At 47.6% G+C, this 10,661-nt stretch overlaps 1 long non-coding RNA gene across 1 annotated transcript in view; it reads left to right on the top strand.

Moving 5' to 3' along the window:
* LOC122454434 overlaps positions 1-9,957 on the top strand; it is a 13,350-nt gene extending 3,393 nt beyond the window's left edge. The window contains exon 3 of the long non-coding RNA XR_006273401.1: positions 9,757-9,957. This is a non-coding gene — a long non-coding RNA (uncharacterized LOC122454434). The remainder of the gene's footprint in view (positions 1-9,756) is intronic.
* The last annotated feature ends 704 nt before the right edge of the window (positions 9,958-10,661 follow it).

Raw genomic sequence — 10,661 nt, forward strand, 5'->3', positions numbered from 1 at the left:
TGCATTGTAGGAAGATTCTTAACCATCTTCTAAATATCAGTTCAGTTCAGTTGCTCAGTTGTGTCCAACTCTTTGCGATTCCATGGACTGCAGCCCGCCAGGCTTCCCTATCCATCACCAACTCCTGGAGTTTACTCAAACTCATGTCCAGCAAGTCAGTGATGCCATCCAGCCATCTCATCCTCTGTTGTTCTCTTCTCCTCCCGCCTTCAATCTTTCCCAGCATTAGGGTCTTTTCAAATGAGTCAGTTCTTCACATCAGGTGGCCAAAGGATTGGAGTTTCAGCTTCAGCATCAGTCCTTCCAGTGAATATTCAGGACTGATTTCCTTTAGGATGGACTGGGTGGATATCCTTTCAGTTCAAGGGACTCTCTGAGAGTCTTCTCCAACACCACACTTCAAAAGCATCCATTCTTTGGCACTCAACTTTCTTTATGGTCCAACTCTCACATCCATACATGACTACTGGAAAAATCATAGCTTTGACTAGATGGACTTTTATTGGCAAAGTTATGTCTCTGCTTTTTAATATGCTATCTAGGTTGGTCATAACTTTCCTTCCAAGGAGTAAGCGTCTTTTAATTTCATGGCCACAGTCACCATCTGCAGTGATTTTGGAGTCCCCCAAAATAAAGTCTCTCACTGTTTCCCCTGTCTCCCCATCTATTTGCCATGAAGCGATGAGACCAGATGTCATGATCTTTGTTTTCTGAATGTTGAGCTTTAAGCCAAATTTTTCACTCTCCTCTTTCACTTTCATCAAGAGGCTCTTCAGTTCTTCTTCGCTTTCTGCCATAAGGGTGGTGTCATCTGCATATCTGAGGTTATTGATATTTCTCCCGGCAATCTTGATTCCATCTTGTGCTTCATCCAGCCCGGCATTTCGCATAATGTACTCGGCATATAAGTTAAATAAACAGGGTGACAATATACAGCCTTGATATATTCCTTTCCCTATTTGGAACTAGTCTGTTGTTCTGTATTCAGTTCTAACTGTTGCTTCTTGACCTGCATACACACTTCTCAAGAGGCAGGTCAGGTGGTCTGGTATTCTCATCTTTTTCAGAATTTTCCACAGTTTGTTGTGATCCACACAGTCAAAGGCTTTGGCGTAGTCACTAAAGCAGAAGTAGATGTTCTTCTGGAATTCTCTTGCTTTTTCGATGATCCAGCAGATGTTGCCAATTTGATCTCTGGTTCCTCTGCCTTTTCTAAATCCAACTTGAACATCTGGAAGTTCACTGTTCACGTACTGTTGAAGCCTGGCTTGGAGAATTTTGAGCATTACCTTGCTAGTGTGTGAGGTGAGTGCAATTGTACAGTGAACGTTCTTTGGCATTGCCCTTCTTTGCGATTGGAATGAAAATTGACCTTTTCCAGTTCTGTGGCCACTGCTGAGTTTTCCAAATTTGCTGGCATATTGAGTGCAGCACTTTCACAAATCTTTTAGGATTTGAAATAGCTCAACTGGAATCCTATCACCTCCACTAGCTTTGTTCGTAGTGATGCTTCCTAAGGTCCACTTGACTTTGGACTCCAGGATGTCTGACTCTAAATGAGTGATCACACCATTGTGGTTATCTGGGTCGTGAAGATCTTTTTTTGTATAGTTCTTCTGTGTATTCTTGCCACCTCTTCTTAATATCTTCTGCTTCTGTTAGGTCCATACCATTTCTGTCCTTTATTGTGCCCATCTTTGCATGAAATGTTCCCTTGATATCTCTAATTATCTTTAAGAGATCTTTAGTCTTTCCCATTTTATTGTTTTCCTCTATTTCTTTGCATTGATCACTAAGGAAAGCTTTCTTATCTCTCCTTGCTATTCTTTAGAACTCTGCATTCAGTTGGGTATCTTTCTTTTTCTCCTTTGCCTTTAGCTTCTGTTCTTTTCTCAGCTATTTGTAAGGCCTCCTCAGACAACCATTTTGCCTTTTTGTGTTTCTTTTTCTTGGGGATGGTTTTGATCACTGCCTCCAGTTCAAGGTCATGAACCTCCTTCCTTAGTTCTTTAGGCACCCTATCAGATCTAGTCCCTTGAATCTATTTGTCACTTCCACTGTATAATCGTAAGGAATTTGATTTAGGTCATACCTGAATGGTCTAGTGGTTTTCCCTACTTTTTTCAGTTTAAGTCTGAATTTTGCAATAAGGAGTTCATGATCTGAACCACAGTCAGCTCCTGGTCTTGTTTTTGCTGACTGTATATAGCTTCTCCATCTTTGGCTGAACAGAATATAATCAATCTGATTTCGGTGTTGACCATCTGGTGATGTCCATGTGTAGAGTCTTCTCTTGTGTTGTTGGCAGAGGGTGTTTGCTATGAGCAGTGCGTTCTCTTGGCAAAACTCTTCTAGGTATAGGAACAGGCTATTCAAGATTTTTGATACTGCCCTCCACCAAATGGCAGAATATCATCAATATATTGGCTGTGTTTACAGAGCGGTCAGGTGCAATCCAGTGAGCTGTCCATAATATATGGCTGAACTGGACTAGGAGCCTGGAGCCAAGAGCGGGCCCCAAGGCTAGAGGAAAATCTGTGGGTTGCCTTGGTATCCTTCCAGTCTTGCAGGAGCATTCCAAAGTCCAGGGCTGCATTTAGACACCACACCCACTTGGGTTAGACAGGTTGTTGGTCCTCATCCATGTTCATGGTGTGGCCCTTTGTCTTCTTGCTGCCATATCTTCATCCAAAGAGCCTTACTAAGTCTTAGGCCATACAGATGTTCATTATTTAATTGACAGTATACTGTGTTTCTCGAAATTTCCTGTCTGTAGTGTATTGGCTACATCTGCACCAAGGAATCTCAACTGCTTTTTGTTTATTTCTTTGTGATGTTTTCCAGCATCTGTAATGACCGACTGGATCCAAACACACACTCAGAAAACAAGGCTTTGATAAGCAGGTGTCCTCAGCACCGATCAGTGCTGTCACTGCCTCTCCCACCAAATACGCATCTTAGATAACATTTCAGGCTGCGATGTTTTTAGCACATTGTCATTTCAAATTATTTTTAATTAAGTATGCTTAGTAAAAGAGGCAATCTGATATAATGTAAGAAAAGAATGGGAAGTTTGAAATCTGGGTTGAGTTTGGATTGGGAACCTCTCTTATCATGTGTGTGACCTTGAATAATCCAAGAACCAGCTGAGCCTCAGTTTGCTCATCTGTAAAATGGGCATGCTAATACTTACCATTTGTTGTGAAACAGTGTGTATGCAGTCTATAGCTTCTCCTGGCACATGGTTGGCACTCAGTAGCTAATAGCTGATAACATGGTCTTGATGCAACATCCTAGTGTACTCCCTTGTAGTCTGTTATTGGGCAGAAATCCTGATTAATATATATTTATTTTATTATTATTTGTTAAGTATATATTTTTATTTGGCCACTCCAAGTCCTCACTGTAGCATACAGGATGTTTTAGTCTCAACATGTAGAATCTAGTTCCCTGGTCAGGGGTTGAACCTTGGCTCCGTGGTTAGGAGGGTGGAGTCTTAGCTACTCGACTACCGGGGAAATCCCAATATGTATTTAGAATTATACTTATTACTTGCTAGTTTTAATCTTTTGATTACATAGAGAACCACTTAACCAGTCCCTAAATTGGTGGACTCGGTGAAGCCAGGTTCATAGTTGGGCCATCCATGCTATTGCTGCTGGGATCTGGATCCATTCTGTCTGTTTTCAGTTTTCACACATAGAATGCTATCTATCATTCTCCAGTGACTGCCCTATTGAATCGTATGCTTCTAGTTGCCTACCCAGTATCCATTCCCTTTCTTATCCTCCAGTTTTATCTAGGGCTTCAGTGTGCCCTGTTAAAGTGTCTCTCCTAGATTCCTTGGGTGGCTAAGGGTGACCATAGGTGTTAGTTCTGACCAAGGAGATAGAAGCTGAGGGTATCTGGGAAAGCTTTGTCTTGCTGACTGAGGCACTGCCCCATCCTGCTGTAATATGGAGGTGAAGCAGTCCTGAACCAACACCCTGAGGGTTAGCTGGGGGACATGTAACTGGTTCTGGCCAGTGAGCTGTAAGCAGAAGGGATTCGTGTCACTTCTGGGCTGGGACATTTAAGTGCTGACATGAGACCCTCCAAGAATTCTTTCGCCTGCCGTGATAACCAGCACAGTTTGAGAGAGTGGCTGATCTATCTTCCTGGGCCCAAATGAGAGGTCATGGAGTAGGGGCTCCAGGTGACCCCTAATGGACCAGCAGGATTGAGAAATAAACCTTGGTTGTTTTAAGCCACTGAGATTGTGGGGTTGTTTGTTACTACAGCATAATCTAGCCCATCCTAACTTATACAAACCTGACCACATTGCTCCACTAAATCCATCATTGTGGAATGACTGAACATAGAAACTACCAAACAAATGATTGACTAAAAGCGTGAATGAATCACCTTCCTTCTCCTGGGCCCCATCCCTTCAGATCTTGTCTAAGAATGACTATAAATCCACCTAGTTCACTACACATACCTTTGTAGATGTCTTCAGTCAGTCTTTCTTCAACTTTGGTGTTCATCAAAATTCCCTGAGGACCTCATTGAAAATATAGATGCTCAGCCATCCCTCAAATCTACAGAATCATTCCCAAGAGGTGGGTCATGGCCATGTGCATTTATAACAGGTTTCCTAAGAGATTCTGACAATGGGTCCAGGTCAGGAACGTTTGCCTACTTGGGTAGAAAATTCCGACCCCCATCAACAAGATCAAAAGGGTGATCATTTTTTGGCATGTTGGTTTTTTAGCTTATCTTTGTCATCCCTACCTCTACTCCCAATTCTCACCCTTGTTCCCTGCTGGCCACTGATACCTAAGTGATTACCTTTGGTTGATGGTGCCCTTGAAAATATCCTTGACATCTCCCCTCTGGCCCTTGCATCTCTTGTCTGTAAAGAGAAGCACGTTCATACCTTGAGGGAGATCATCAATAGTGGCTCCTGAGAATGGAAGTACAAAGGGTACAGAGGGGCACAGGCAACTGCTCAAGGCAGCCATGGGGACATCCCCCAGAAGGTGGCATTCAAGCAGGGTCCTCATGAGTGTGGTGGGTGTTGCCCTTTTTTATGGAAGTGCCTTTGAACACATTTGTTCATTTGGGCCATCCCCGCCTATGAGTCTCTGTAGGATGGGGAGACCTCTTCTACCTGGCAGCCCCGAACCTTGATTTCCTGGCTTCCTAAACATGTGGTTTTCACTGCAACCATTAGAGGCCCCTGTGGTGCTTGGCGCAGCAGGCGGCAGGTGAAGAAAGCAAGTTCCATTCCAGAAGGTGGGGTCCTGCCTCAGAGGGACCGTGGTGGGGGTCCCACAGGGGTGTCTGGTATCTGTACGGTCCATGTCGGAGGCACCTGATGCTGTTCTGACCCAGCCCCGGGGCAGTGGCATCTTCGTGGCATGTCCAGTGCTGTGATTTTAGGGGTGACTCCTGTCCATGTCATCTCCAGGCTTGGATCTCTGGCCTTCCCAGGGATTTCTGGAACCACTTGAATTCCTTTTTTGGGGGGGTTGCTGTGCTGAGTCTTTGTCGTGCAGGATTTTCTCGAGCTGCGGCAGCAGGGGCTCTGCTCTTCTTGTGGGGTGGGCTTCTCACTGCGAGGCTTCTCTTGTTGCTGAGCACAGGCTCCGGGGCACGTGCAGCAGCTCAGCAGCTGAGGATCCTGGGCTCTAGAGCAAAGCTCCATGGTTGCGGCACACAGACTCTGCTGCCCTGCGGCATGTGGGATCTTTCCGGATCAGGAACTGAAACCCTTGTCTCCTGCATCGGCCGGCAGAGTCTTTACCACTGAGCCGTCAGGGAAGCCCCAGCCCATATTCTTTACTGCATAACTGTACTGATTGAATCAGCCAGAGTTCATTTCTGTTGCAACTAAAGGACCTTTCCTGGATAAGTACATAGAGAGGAGAGAGGCTCAGAGCCCCAGGCAGAGGGTTACAGCTTGAGCAGAGGCCCAGGATCTTGAAGAGCATTGGATATATTCTGCAGAGGGATGCCAGTCCCGTGGGGTTGCAGAGCACATATTTGGGGTGGAGTGGGGACCAGCAGGAGTTGAGGTGGATGAAATAAGCTGGGACCTCAAATGCTGCCATTTCAGGGATTAAATTTGACCTTGGAGTGGAAACAGTGGGCTTTAAATGGGACAGAAGGAATACCAGATGCAAAATTGACAAAGATTTCTCTGGGACAACATGGGGTGTGATTGGACCTGGTGAAACTGGGGGCAGGGAGACGGAGGAGGAAGTGGCAAGAAGTATCTCACGTGGTGGATGCTGGCTAGGGCGTCCCTGCTCCTTGAGATCTGGCTAAGACTGCTCACTGCTTTCCTGTCACCGCCCACCCCGCCCTCCGCCCACCACCGCTTTCCTAGGCCCTGCAGAAGGCCAAGCCCGACCCCACGACACAGTTTCTGCAACTTCTCTATGGTCACCTCTGCATCAGAACTCCAGCCTCTACTGTGTTCATTTTAGTTTATGGATTTTCTTGTGAAATGCAGCACCTTGATTCCTTGGCATGGATTGGAGTTCTGAGAGTATCAGAGGAGAGACTGACATTTCAGCAACACTGAAAACAAACTGCAAATTGTACTTTCAACCTCCTTGTTCTTAGAGGACTTTATATGTCCCGAGAGATTCATAGTCAGCTATTTCACCCCATGGATGCACCAGCCTCTGTCCCAACTGATAACCTCCTCTCTCCCCTTACTCACTCCGTCTCTTCTTCACTCCCCACCCTCATGGTTTGCCTGTGAGATGCCAGGTACTCCTGACAGGTTGCCCCACAGATGATGCCTCTCAAGCCCTCTCTTCCAAACCCAGTTCCAGGCCCATGAAAGAGGCCATCTGAACATGAGGTCACACTTTTAACAAGCCCCATATGCCTTTGAAGACAGTTGTGGTTAACAGTTACTTTTCTGCCTCCACAGTAGCTTTGCACAGTTGAATTTTGCTTTTATCGATAGTAATTAGAAACCACAAAATAACAGAAATTCGTGTCTCGTGGAAAAGTCTGGAGGAAGACTGACAGGGCAGCTCCATGACCTTTAGGCTCCCAGGCTCCTCTGCCATCATGAAAGCTCTGACCCAGGAGGGCTGCTTAAGTCCCCAGGCCCTAGAGGGCTATGGAGCAGGTTGGGAAGTGTAGTTGGACCTTTCTGATACAACCTCTGGTTAAAAATTGGTGTACATATTCTTAAGAAAGAAGTGGCAAGTGTGTATCGGGAGGAATTAGTGGTTTGTGCTGTGTGAATGAAACCCACTTGTCTCAGAAGGTACGCCTGCACTTTTTCTTGGACTGGATCTTGAAAGAAGCTTGAATGTTTAGTCTGTTGGTCATGGGGCACAACGGTCCCAATAGCTGTTCTCACTCCTTTAGCAGTGTCAGCTTTATGACTTTAGGAAGGGCTGGGGCGCAAGGCCCCTCAGAGGTCCAGGCAGACCCGCTCACAGTGTCCCATCTCCCTGTGTTTTCCTGGGGCGCAGTCTGGCCAGGTTCCTCCCTGCAGCTGCAACAGAGTGTGGGCCCAAGAGGCCTGTGAGCACCCCAGAAATCTCAGCTCTTGTTGCTTGCAGAGGGTTTATTTCCAGAGGGATCCTGGGGCTGCTCAGAAGTGCTTATCTTTCTGGGGAGACAGTACGGCAGCTGAAGAGCCCGTGGGTGAGGACAGCGTTGCCTTCCTGCCTGAGCTCCGGGAGACTGGGTCAGCTCCTGCACTGGTCACTCCTCGCCCGCCCAGGACTTCTACTCCTTAACTTAAATGCTGTGCCCTGAGCATCTGCTGCCGCCACATGCTGCTAATACTTGAGTGGACTACTTCCTGGGATCACACTTCAGAGTGGGGGTTTCCTCCATTTTTAGGGGTGCTAGAGAAATGTACAGGTCCCAGTGGCTCAACCCTGAAATGAAACCCAGGTCTCCTGCCTCCATTCCAGTGCCTTTTTCTTCTATTCCCTCCCAAGGAAGGTTCTGATTGGCAGGTTCCATTTAGTGGGCTGTGGACATCACCAGGTATTCTCAGCTCTCTGCCTTCTAGGCCAAGGCAGTGTTGTACCTGCTGGCCCCAAGGCAGAGCCATGTGACTAGTTCCAGCCAGTGAGCCAGGAGTAGAGTGATGTCACTTCTGGACTAAACTCTGTAATGGCTGCTCCAGGTCTTTCTCTCTGGCAATGATGGTGGATGCTCCATTAGCCTGGGCTCTGGGTTGCCTAGAGCAGAGCCCTCAGCTGACCCTTGATGGAGCTGTAGAGTGATCAAGAAGTAAGTCTTTGGTGTCTTAAAGTCATTCAGGTTTAGGAATTTTTGTTGTTGTTGTTATCGCAGCATTACCTGGCCTGACCTGACTTTACCTGCACACTTACCATCTGCTTGGTCACTTGGCATTTCAATACCTTTCCTATTTTGGGGGTAACTTCCACCCTCTGAGATTTGTTGGGCAGCAGAGCCTTCCTATAGAAGGTGGAAGTGCCCAGTACACGCTTTCCCAGCTCCCCTTGCAGCTCAGGTGCAAGCACATGGCCGAGGTCAGCTGAGACAGTGCTACAGCGGTTGTGCCATGAACTCTGGGTTTGTAGCAGCTGCAGTGGTGACATTGCTGGGCTGGTTTCATTGCAAGAGTTTGAGCTGTGTTTCTGGCTGTTTGACCTCCCTTTATTCCTGCCTACCTTCTAAGCCTCGATCTCCAGCCTTCCTGTCTCATCTGTGAGCTGCTCAGCATCCTTTTAATAAATTTGCTTTCAGTTTAAATCACCCATACTTCATTTATGTTGCTTGCGACTAAGAGCCTTGGATGGATACAGCCAAATAGAGGGCAGCATGGGGTGGCACAGGAGCCAGGAGCTGGAAGGAAGGATCTGGCAAAATGTGCCTGACTTTTCTCCCTTGCACAAATTGCTTCTCTGGAAGCAACTTTTGTCTGTCTTAGGTCAGAGCAAGCCAAAGTGCGGGGTAGGAGCTCTGGTTAGACTTGGTCAGCCTTTTGGGCATGTGAACCTCACTTTTCTTATCTGTAAAATGGGGCCAGTGATAGGACCTCACTTATAGGGTAGTTGTGAGGCATGTATTTGAAAGAGAATATGTTTGAGGAAGTTCTGGGAACCATAACACAAAACCCCCGTGCAAGTTCACCACGTTATTCTTCTGTGTTAACTTGCCCAAATATATCCAGCTGGGGAATCTTGGATGGCACGACAGGTTAAATGAAACCCATTCTTCCTGATGCCACCGTTCTGTCACTCACCTCTCGGGAGGTCACAGACCAGTCCTTACAATTCAGACCCATCTGAGATTCTGCTCAGGAGACCAGAGGCCTCAGACTGGAGGTGATGAAAAGATCCCTGGTGGGCTTGGTAAAGGCAGAGAAGCACAGGGGCAGGAAGGGTGTTAGGCGTTGTTCTGTTCAATCCTCTCCATTTCCAGAGTCCACAGAGAGAGGGAGAGCCTCCAGCCCACAGCCACTCAGCAGCTGTGTGGCTGAGCTCAGGGTTGGGTTGCAGATCTTTTCATTTTGACAGCGTGCCTTCATCTGGAGATATACACGTGCTATCATCTAGGAAAGCAAAGAGAACCCGGGAATGTGACAACTCTTCCTCGGATTAACAGCCCCCACCTCCTAGCAACCTATGACCGACTGGTCCTTATCCCCCCGTAGAGAGGGATCTCCGGAGCACTGTTTCTGTTTTTTCTTTCTTAGCCCTCTGAACACTTTATTGAGGAAGGCTGAAAACTGCTGAATCGATTTTTTCTTTTTTAAATTAGCACGGAACCTGAATCAAAGAAATTTGGACGAAGACAACTTTCTCATCCAAGTGGCTGCCAGCACCCCCGCCCCAGCTGAAGCGCTCCCTTGTTCTCGCCTGCTCTGCCCCAGATTCATGGGCCGCGCTCGGGATCGTTGGCAGTTTTCTCTGCACTGTCCTGACAACCTCCGGCCATGAAATTAAAAAGCTAGTTACCGAATCTCACTCCTACCGGCTTTGTGCTTGCCAGGGATTCAGCAGAGAAATCTGGAAGAGGGAGCCTCCCCGCGCCTGCAGCAGGCTGAAATGCCACCAGAATGACAATGGGTTGGGGTGTGGGAGGAGGGGAGATTGTGCAGCGTGCCAGGAATGAATGAATGAATGAAGGGGAGGGAGAGAGAGAGAGAGAGAGAGAGAGAGCACGAACTTTGGGCTTCAAATTAAAAAATTCCAGGGTCTCAACAGAGGTGCCGGTGTCTGTAGTCCAAGGCCTGCTCCTGAATGCTGAGCTGGGCACTCTTCCCCAGGCGGGTGCCCTCTGGCCCTCTGCCAAGGTACAGAGCTTGGGGCTGAAGGGAGGGAAGTAGGACTTTGGGGAGGAAATGGCCCCAAACTGGGGCAAGCCCCGGGAGGCCAGCCTGCCCAGTCAGCTTGCTGTCTGGCCAGACTCCCCCTCCCAGACCCCTGCCACCTCAAGGGTCTCCTCTGAATTCAGACATTAGTACTCACGCCACATACCGTCCCCACCACCCCTCCCCACCCCGCTAGAGGAATTTTAAGAAATCCACAAAAACCAGAGGAATTTTGATTACCCTTAATTAAGGAAAAGCTTTCCAGAAGACCACGTGACGGGTGACTCATTGTGACAAGGGTGTCCCTGAGCTGCAGGAGGACGGGGCTGTGCCCTCTGCCCTCGGCCCTGGG

This window comes from Cervus canadensis, chromosome 16 (genome assembly GCF_019320065.1).
Source record: "Cervus canadensis isolate Bull #8, Minnesota chromosome 16, ASM1932006v1, whole genome shotgun sequence".
Lineage (NCBI taxonomy): Eukaryota > Metazoa > Chordata > Mammalia > Artiodactyla > Cervidae > Cervus > Cervus canadensis.